Below are 9,924 nucleotides of genomic sequence, written 5' to 3' on the forward strand. Positions count from 1 at the left end.
TACACCATCCCTAATCCATGAATTACTATTTGTGCCCACTTAGAACAGTGTTTATAATGTGTTAAGTACATTTTCCTTTTGTCTCTGACTTGAAAAGGAGGGAAATTACCTAGATTGTTGCTAAATATTTATTTCATCTTTATGTAAAAAATATAGGTACTTTGGAAACAAAGCATTTTTCTATCATTTTGCTGCAGCTCAAATCTGACGAAAGCCACTTTGTGCACTCTCAGTTTTATAATGATGCAGGTACACAATAGGAACTCGGTTTTTCAGTCCTCAAGCAGTGACAGGCTTTTGTAGACCATTGTAAACCTGTAAATATGCCTCTTTCATATTTCTTCTGCAAAATGCCAGCCTTACTGTGCGGTTGGAATTCTTACTCCATATAACTGACATCTAACACATGTTCAGCTGCCAAATGCACTCCTCTCCTTTGACTGGGCATCTGGGTTTGGCACAGTTTTCATTTCACTAGAGAGATGTAGTGTCAATCAAGGCTGCATTGCTGGTAGAGATAAGTGGGCACAGAACACATTTTAGAAGCCAATTCATAGAGCTTTGGGATTACACCTGGGCTGGAAGATTTAGTAGAGAGATCTTAGGTTTTCCTTTGCTCTCTGTGGTGCCTGTGAGATGTGTTGTGAGGAGTTTTTCTTTGCCTTTTAAACTGTGACAGCTTTGAAAGCCAAATCCTTGTCTCCATATTCAGCCACATATAAATTTGCTCTCTCTATAAAACCTACACTATATTTATTTGAAAAGATTTCCAAGTAGACTAAGAGCTCTCTAATACTAGATGTTTGTATTTCTGACATTCTGATTATAGAAGACAATGGAAAAATAATATATATACGCTCAAATAATTATAAACAGATTTAAAGTTAGTAGTAGTCAGTATTATTTCAACTACTTAACTGAAAAAGTAATAAAAAGGCAGCCCTCAGACTTAATATAATTTTTAACAAAATCCACCATATTTGAATATTTGATTTAGGTCAGGATTTTATGCAGTTTTAAATGAAGTTACCAGAATTGTGCTTTAGCAGATACATTGCCATATGAGGGGAGTACTAACAACTACAGCCTACCAACCAAATCAGATTTGTGCTTTTTTGGTAAAGAAAGTTTTATTGGAGTATATCAGTATATTTATTTAGGACTTATCTATGGCTGCTTTTATGTTAAAATGACAGAGTTGAGTTGCTATAGAGAAAACATATCCTTAAAGACACAACTACTTACTATCTGATCCTTTACATTTATTCATCTAAGCCCTAGACAATATGTACACAAACAGCTACACCTGTGTTCCATTGACACTTCATTTACACAGATAGGAAACAGGTTCAATGTAGCTGAGTGGGTATAGTTTGAGTACACCTGATAAAGTGAAAAAGAAGGCATTAGTAGAATAAGACAAGGCAGCTATGCGATTTGGGAAGTACTACTTAACCTCTCTGTACCTTGGTTTGTACACACGTGAAGTGGAGATGTCTATGCTTATCTCATAAGACTTTCATGAGGATAAACTAAGAAAATAGTTTTTCAGGGCCTAGCACATTTTGAGATCCTCCCTAAATGTTTGTTAGCACTTTTTATTTAACACCTCATGCCCATAGGCTATCTAGAACTTAGAATTAAAGTGTAGAAAAATTGCATCTGTACTGAACATCAAGGGAAGTGTTTGTCATAGAGAAATGCAGACAAATAAAATATTTAATTAGTTTTATTTTAGGACTTTTGTTTGACTTGTATAAACATATATTGGAAAACGAAGGGAAGAAACAATATTTAAAATACCATATTGTTTTCACATTATTAATCTCTCTAATTACAACTTAACCCTACATTGTCTAAAATACCTAAGTGTTCTAGAAAAAATGCTATCCTTTTAGAATACAAGAATTTAATAAAATTTTACATTGTCTTTCATGATTTTATGTTGTGTTTAGAAATATTTCTGCCATATCACTGAACGATCTTTTCCTTACAGTCACTTTTAAGAATTAAGCATCCAGGACCCAAAGCCACAAAACCATCTGTATGCATGTTCTAAAGCAGTGAAAAATGAGAGTATTATAAGTAAATGATGCCCTTGGGCCATTGCAGGAATGTCGATGCTGAACATCATCCATCATGAAATTCTTCATATGAGATTGTGGAATTTTCCAGTTCTACTAAGCTTAAAAATAAAAATAAGAGAAGGAGAGAAAATCTCCAGTCTCTTCATAATTACTAATTTTCTCTTCTCACCTCTAAGTATAGTATAGTGTTTTTCCTTTACTTCCATAAAATCAGAAGCATCTGGTGCAAAAATAAAACTTGTATAGGAGCGTCACCAGACAGATGGAAACTTGTGAGACTAACTTATACATCAGAGTTCACTGAAATCCTTATTGAGTTGTATAAATTTGCAAAAGGAATCTAACTCACCTGGTCTTCCATTTATTTCAAGTTTGGTGGGAATTGAATACTAACAGTGTTGCTATAAATGTTAGTGGTATTATGAATTTCTGAGATTCGGTGAACAGCAAAACATCATAACTGTAAGCTGGTGACCACTATGAGCTGGTGAATCCTTCTATTTACCAGTAAGATAGACTAAGATACTAAACCCAAGGGAAACCTTCCTTCTTTCAGGAATTTGTTCTCTACATGAACTCATGTATTTTATCATTAAACATCTAAAGTTATTTTAACTGATTAGAGATCAAATTAAATCTCTTTTTATTTCCCTGCCTGCCAAATAAAGAAAATAGGAATTACTTCAGTGATAGTTCTGATTATTAAAAGGTAATAATGCATGTGAACTTATCCTGCAGGGTTTAACAATTTGAACTTGCTTAAATTCCTTCTCTTTTCTCCCTATTTCTATCTGAAATTATTTCTTCCAATTTGAAGAAAAACAATTCTTTGAACCTAGTTTTTTTCTAATAGATTTTGGTGACAGCACTGGAAACTTGTTTCTAAGTGGCATGGCCTTAAAAAAATGTTGTTCAGAATTGTATGTACACCAGTTTGCAAAATTGTCCCTGACTCATTTGATAATGATATAAAATGAGTTTAAGAAAAGCACTGAACAATTCAATACAAACCCTTTGTAGTGCTAAGAAATTGATTATTTTTTCTTCTTGGTAAATCTGAGTATTTGAAGCATATAATCGCCTGCTTACAAAGTCATTTGCTTTTCACTTTTGTTTTTAAACACATGTTGTAAATTTTTAGCAGACTTCACTTCAACATTTGCATACTCACCAGTTATAAAACATACCTTCACTTGTTCTTTAATTTGTGTTACATTACTAATGGCATTTAAATTTGTAAACAGCACCAACTAACTTCTGCGGGTTATGCTGGATTATAAACCTTTTATTTGATTTATTTTTTGTTTTTTTCCAGTACTGGGAATCAAACTCACGACCTTGTGCTTGCCGGGTAAGTGCTGTGCCACTGAGCTAAATCCCCAGCCCCTTGGATTATAAAATTTTTAGACTTTTAAACTCAAGCACATAATATCAATTGAAGATGATTGGCAATAACTTCAAGGACATATTTGTAGAATTAGTCCCTTTCTTTTTTGAGTTTTAAAATTTATTGAACACCTACTAGATGCTAGGCATTCTACTTAGTACACTTCTTATGTCTCATTACTTGATTTATAATATTTTCTTAAGGTTCTGCCAAAAGAAACTGGCTTCAGAAAAGCTTTGGTAAATATAAGAAACTTAGTGAGGTTACACAGGTAGCAAATTATGCATTTCAGTAAAGTTAGTGACTAAATTTACCCTTGCTGTTCAGTCTTTCTTTTAGCCAAATTCTACAATAGCCTCCATTTACTTCAAATATCTTCTCCCATTATTTATATTTGAAACACACAAAACTAAACCAAATCTTATCCAACTGGGCAAAAGTTAGGCAACCTCAGGCAAGACACCAAACTGAGTCACAATATTTGAAGAACTCTCATCTCTTTAGTCTGTATTGCGGTGAAGGCTGGGAACTAGCCTCCTCATACTCCCTAATACTTTTGTACAAATTCCTTAAAACTGAGTTTACTGCGCTCTGGGTACTAAAAGCTAAAGGGAGCTCTGTTTCCATTTGTGTCTCTGCTGTTATGCCTGAAGTCTTTCAACACTGACCTCTTAAAAAGACAAGGGGAGAAAGATGCTAAACCTTTCCCCTACACACTTACCACACTACCTTTTAATGCCATGTTTATAGAGCCTATTGACAAGAGTAGAATTCATCTATTTTAGTACAGAGATCAATGATTCTTAACAAACTCATACAAGTTACAAAATCTTTTAGTAACCACCATGTAGTGGATTGATAACTGGTGGTCAACTTATAACCCCCAGCTGAACTGAGTGAGTGGTGCTGGGTGTGGGAGGCCCACCTGGGGATTGTTGCCAGCAGCATAAGAGGCAGACCTGGAGAAGAAGAAGCAGGCTGTTGGGAGCTGAGAAAGGCTGTTGGAAGCAGAGAGGCTGTCGGGAGCAGAGAGAGACCATGGGGAGCTGGCTTTCCGATGAACTTGGCTGTTTTCATCCTCTGAGGAGCTTGGAACCTCCCTGGCACTGAGAATGGCTTTGGTTCACTTTGGGGAGCTCTGGTCCTCACTTGAGCACAGCTTCCTGGTTCCAGAGGGGAAGATGGTGCACTGCCGGCCTCCTGGAAAAGCTTGCTGCATTGGTTTCCCTGATGGGAACTCGGCCATCCTGATCATCGGAGGAGCTCGGGACCTCACAGTTGCCGAGGATGGCCGTGGTACCTTTTGGGGGAGCTCCCTGGCTCCAGTGCAGATCCCTCAGCCTACTAGCACAGATCCCTCTTCCTGCTGGCGCAGACTTTGTAGATTCCACCACTGGCCTTTGGGCCTTCCCAGCAGATCCGTGAAACAGGCCTGCATGGGACGTTGTCATGGGCTCTGGGCCTCCAGTTGGATTCATGGGAGGCATTGTTGTGAGCTCTGGGTACTTAGCTCAACTCATGTAGGACATTGTTGTGGGATCCAGGCCCTCAGCTGGATTCCTTGGTCTTAGTGTGTGGACAGATTCCCTGCACTCTTTTGTATACTGTTCTTTGGGTGACTTATAAATAATCATATGAAGTATGTGTCCTGTATTATGTTGTTCCCCTTGCAAAATAAGCCGCCCCTAACCAACACACACCACTATTAGAATGTAAATCATTTCCATTATCTCTGAAGTTTCCTTGTGTCCATCTCCAGTTTCAGTCTCAACTTTTGGAAACGATTGATCTGAATAGATTTCTGCAAGGTGCAAGTACAGTTTCACAGAAACCATGATGCTATGTAGTCTTCTGGGTTTGACTTCTATTGTTGAGCCAAATTCTTTCTGAGATTGATTTAATTTGGTGCATGTGTAAGTAATTTTTTCATTTTATTGCAGAGTTTTACTCATTGCATAGATGTAAAAGTGCCCATTCATTAATTAGTAAATGTTTGTGTTGTTTCACTTTTTAGTGATTATAAACAAAGGTGATATCAACCTTCATGGGTATGCTTCTGTGAAAATGTGTGCTAATACATAGGCATAGATGTATATGTAATGCAGTATGAAACTGTCACAGTTTTCTAAGGTGGCTGTACCATTTTGCTCTCCTATAAACAATGAATGAAAACTTCAGTTGGTTGGCGTTCTCTTTTTTGCACATTTTGGTATAATTTAATAAACAACTCTTTAAAGTTACTTAGATGTTACTGCTTATGTCTGAATTTTTGCAAGTGTGTTTTTGTCCTTCTGAGTCATTTGTTTTCTTTTTGTTCTGGTTCCTATTTTTCACACTGTGTGTTTCACAGTAAGGTACACCAACATTTCTGGATTGTTGCTGCCGTACTGCCAGCCTTCTTTCCTGAGAGGTAAGCATCCTTTGAGTTTTACTTCACTGATCCTCTTCCCTCTGTGCCTTCCTCTTCCATCCCTTTTTAGTAGGTGTTGTTTCATTTACTTCTTTAGGTGATTTCTTTTTTGTTCTTCAGATTTTGCAAAACCCTTTTCACTTCACCCCTTGGATATTCTGACTGCTGAAAACTTTTTAGCCTTGGCTTTGTTTAAACATTTCTGGTAGTTGTCAATCTTCTCATCCAGGGCTTTAACCACGGTTTTGGTGTTTCTCACTTGTTCTTCTTGAGACCCTTGATCAGGCTCTTCCTTGTCATCATCTTCTGGTTGCTTCCACTCCTGTTCCTCCTCAGCAGCAGAAAAGCTCTCCATCTCATCTTCAATGTCTGACATCTACACAGGAACCAGGCCATCCCTAGAAGACTGGGGTATGACATTGATTTTGCCCATGGTGAACACATGCAAGGACCTGCTGTGTCTCACAGTTAGCACCACAGGGATGGTCCTCTTCTTTTTCTTTTTCTACGACAGATTTTGAACTTTTACCTATGGTCTCTGCAGTTTCTTCTTCCAAGTTGTTCTGGGTTGTTTCGGTAGCACCTTCCAAAGATGAGGAAGGAGGAAACCAGGGGGCACTGTGGGTGCCACTGCTTCGGGTGGCTTGCAATAAAAGGGAGACCGCCCCTCTGCCGTCACTAAGGAGCATCTTGCCCACAGTTTGGAAGTCAGGTTCTCCACCCTTTACTAATTTCCCAGTGAGGAATGTGAGCTTCTCAAGAAAATACTCAGTGTTCTCCCATGAATCAATCTTGTGTGACTTACTCATATATTCTGGCTTTGCTCATTCTAGAATAGCAGAAGTGTGGTCTTCAGGAGTCTAAATTTTTCTACTTGAACAATGCCTTTGAACACAGTGTCTGTCTCTGAGTCCTCAGAAGGGTAAGCTACACCTGAACAGTCGATGAGAAATATGCAACAGATCAAGGTAATATACTGCCAGAGCTTTATTTCACCTGCAACAGGGGCCACATTGCAAACTTTCCTGGTATGTAATGTGTTTATCACAGAGCTCTTGCCAAACTGGGATAGCCAATGAACTCCATGCTGACCTGTTTCTTGTAAGTGTGCAACTTTCCAACCTGCCATAGAAGCTGAATGAATGCTCCTTTGCCAAAAGGGTTAGTAAGACTTCATGGACAAGATGTGTTGTGTAGTCCTGAGAGAGGACAGCAACCCAACTTTTTGTTGCCCATGTTGGAACAAGGTCACATTTGTTGACTGTGCAAATGAGATGTTTCCATTTTTGAAGTAAGCCTCCATGTGGGGAGAATGGGTATCCATTGGATCTCCACCAAGAAGAACTTGGACTAAAATGTCCAATGAACCTATCACCTTGTAGAGCTCACCCATATTCTTTCGGCATGTCCCTTCCTGTATACCTCTTCTTGGGTTTCATTTTTCACACCACTGTCTTCAGTTACCAAATCCTGATCCTGACAGTGGTCCTAGCTCTCAGTGGACATGTCAGCTTTTTCTATGACTAACTGCATATCACTTGCAATAAGTTTGGCCACTTTCTCTGCAACTTAGGACCAAACATGGTTTCCAAACCTTCAGTATCAAGAATATACACCTTGGAGTTATGAAGCTGGATTGGGTCATGGAGAAGAGACATTGGCAACTTGCTTTGCTTCATGACAACTTTGTATGGATCCTTCAGAACTGTATGCATTTCCTCTTGGATTTCAAGGATGAGGACTGTTTCATCACATGTGTGCTTCCAAAACTTTTCATATTTGGCTCTACTCATGTCACTGTACCTGAAGCCACCGTTGACTGATACTGCAGAGGTTTAATCATTTTACCATGATTCTTCCAGTGCTCCTTTTGCCTATACATGTTTAGGCACTGGACTGTAGCTTGGTCCCTCATGTTTTGGCCTCCTGCTCCCTGTTCTTGATCCAGGTTGGTGCTGGCCTTGGAGGGGTTGATGGTGCTCCTTCCTTTGTACTTGGGCTTCACCATCTTGCCGACAGAAAAGTGACCATTCTGACTTACTGAATAAATGAACTCGAACTTCCCAGGCCTAGCCACACTGACCCACATGAACCACGCCAAAGCTCAAGTGCAGGAGTGAGGCGGACATTCTTATCTCCACTTGATCTTGTCTGGGTTTTGTTTAGTTTTAATTTTGCTTTACTTTTCAGCTATTCTAATTCTAATATTTATGTATTAGTAATTTAAATTTTCATCCCCACAATGGTGTGGAACGCGCGTATGTGTGTGTGTGTAAGTAGAGCCCTTTTTTTCTTTCTTACAGTTTTTAGCTTTATTAGTACCTGTTTGCACTGCATACATTTCTTGTGGGGAGTTAGAACCTGGATATAAAGCATCTTCGTTCTTCTTTCATCCCCTTTCCCTCTCCTATTCTTCCCTCCCTCCATGTCTTGGTCACCTCTCCATCTGGACAAAATTCATCTCCTTGCTTCCTATTACCTAGTTTTTACTTTCCTGTTTATTTGTATTTTAGGTTTTTCATATAAAAGAAACCATGTCATATTGAAACTTATGTGTCTGATTTATTTCACTTAACATTATGGTCTCAAGGTGGATTCATTTTACTACAAATCATTTAAATTTATTCTTCTTTATGACATAGTAATACTCTGTTGTGTATAAATACATTTTCTTTATTCACTCATCTATTGGTGGAACATCTTTTAATGTGTTTATTTGTTTCTAAATCTGTTCTTTGACAGAATGCCTGTTCAAGTCTTTCATCTATTGATTTATTTTCTCTCATTATTATTAAGTTGTGAGACTTAATTTTCTAGGTACAAGTCTTTTATCAGATAGTTATTAAAGTATCTTCTTCCGGGGGGGCTGGGGATTTAGCTCAGAGGCAAAAGCGCCTGCCTGGCAAGCACAAGGTCATGAGTTCGGTTCCCGGCACCGGAGAAAAAAACCAAAACCAAAAACAAACAAACAAAAAAAAAGTATCTTCTTCCAGTAGTATTTTATCATTTTTTCCCTAACAATGTCTTTCAAAGAGCAAACGTCCTTAATTTTGATGGTGTACTAAACTAGAACTGCATGGGTTCTATATATTATTTTGGGGGAGAATAGATATTTTAATGGTGCTGTCTGGTTTTTTTTTTTTTTTGGTACTGAAGATCAAACTCAAGGCTTCACATATCCTAAACAATTTGTCTGCTACTGACCAATAGCCTATCCCAGGCCATTCAGATCCAGAAACCTAGTACATCACTTGATTTATTTAGGATTTATTTGGCTTTTTCATAAATATTATGTAATTTTAATATATAAATCTTGCTCATATTTTACTTATCATTAAACATATTCTTTTTGTTAGCATTGTGAATGGTTCTGATTATTAAGTTTCAACTTTTGATTGTTCATTATGATCAGTTTTTATGTATTGAACTTGTATCTTGCCAAACTTTTAGTTCTAATAGGGTTTTAAAGAATTTCTGAGCTTTCCGACCTAAACAATCATGTTATCTACAAATAGAAGCATATTTAATTCTTCCTTTCTGTCTAATTTCCTTTTACATCTTATTCTAGAAATGAAAAGATGAGAGTGTACATATTTGCCTTGTTCCTGACCTTATCAGAGAAATGATTCAATATTTTACCATAGAATATGAAGGTAGCTGCACATTTTATGCAATAGCTTTTATTAGTGTAAGTTCCTATCTGATTGTACTTCGCTGAGAGTTTTTTCTCTGGATGGATGTTAAATTCTGTTGTGTGGTTGTTCTGCATCTATCAAGATAATCTAACAGTTATTCTTTTGCACTCTATTGATAGAGTGAATTATACTTACTGCTTTTCTATAATTTAACCCCTCTTAGTCATAACATATAATGCTTTTTATGTTGTCACTCTCGATTTGCTGATCTTTTGTAGAGAATTTTTACTCTTTTTTGTTTGTTTGTTTTGTTTTTCCAGTACCAGAAATCGAACTCATGACCTTGTGCTTGCCAGGCAGGCACTGTGCTGCTGAGCTAAATCCCCAGCTCCTACTCTTTCTTTG

The 9,924-nt window shown here is 37.6% G+C and overlaps 1 pseudogene; it reads right to left on the minus strand.

Annotated features, from left to right (window-relative positions):
- Positions 1 to 5,722: 5,722 nt before the first annotated feature.
- Positions 5,723 to 7,893, minus strand: LOC102007044 (annotated as a pseudogene).
- Between the last annotated feature and the right edge of the window lie 2,031 nt (positions 7,894 to 9,924).

The sequence above is a fragment of the Chinchilla lanigera genome, unplaced genomic scaffold (assembly GCF_000276665.1).
Source record: "Chinchilla lanigera isolate Chin_1 unplaced genomic scaffold, ChiLan1.0 scaffold00029, whole genome shotgun sequence".
NCBI lineage: Eukaryota > Metazoa > Chordata > Mammalia > Rodentia > Chinchillidae > Chinchilla > Chinchilla lanigera.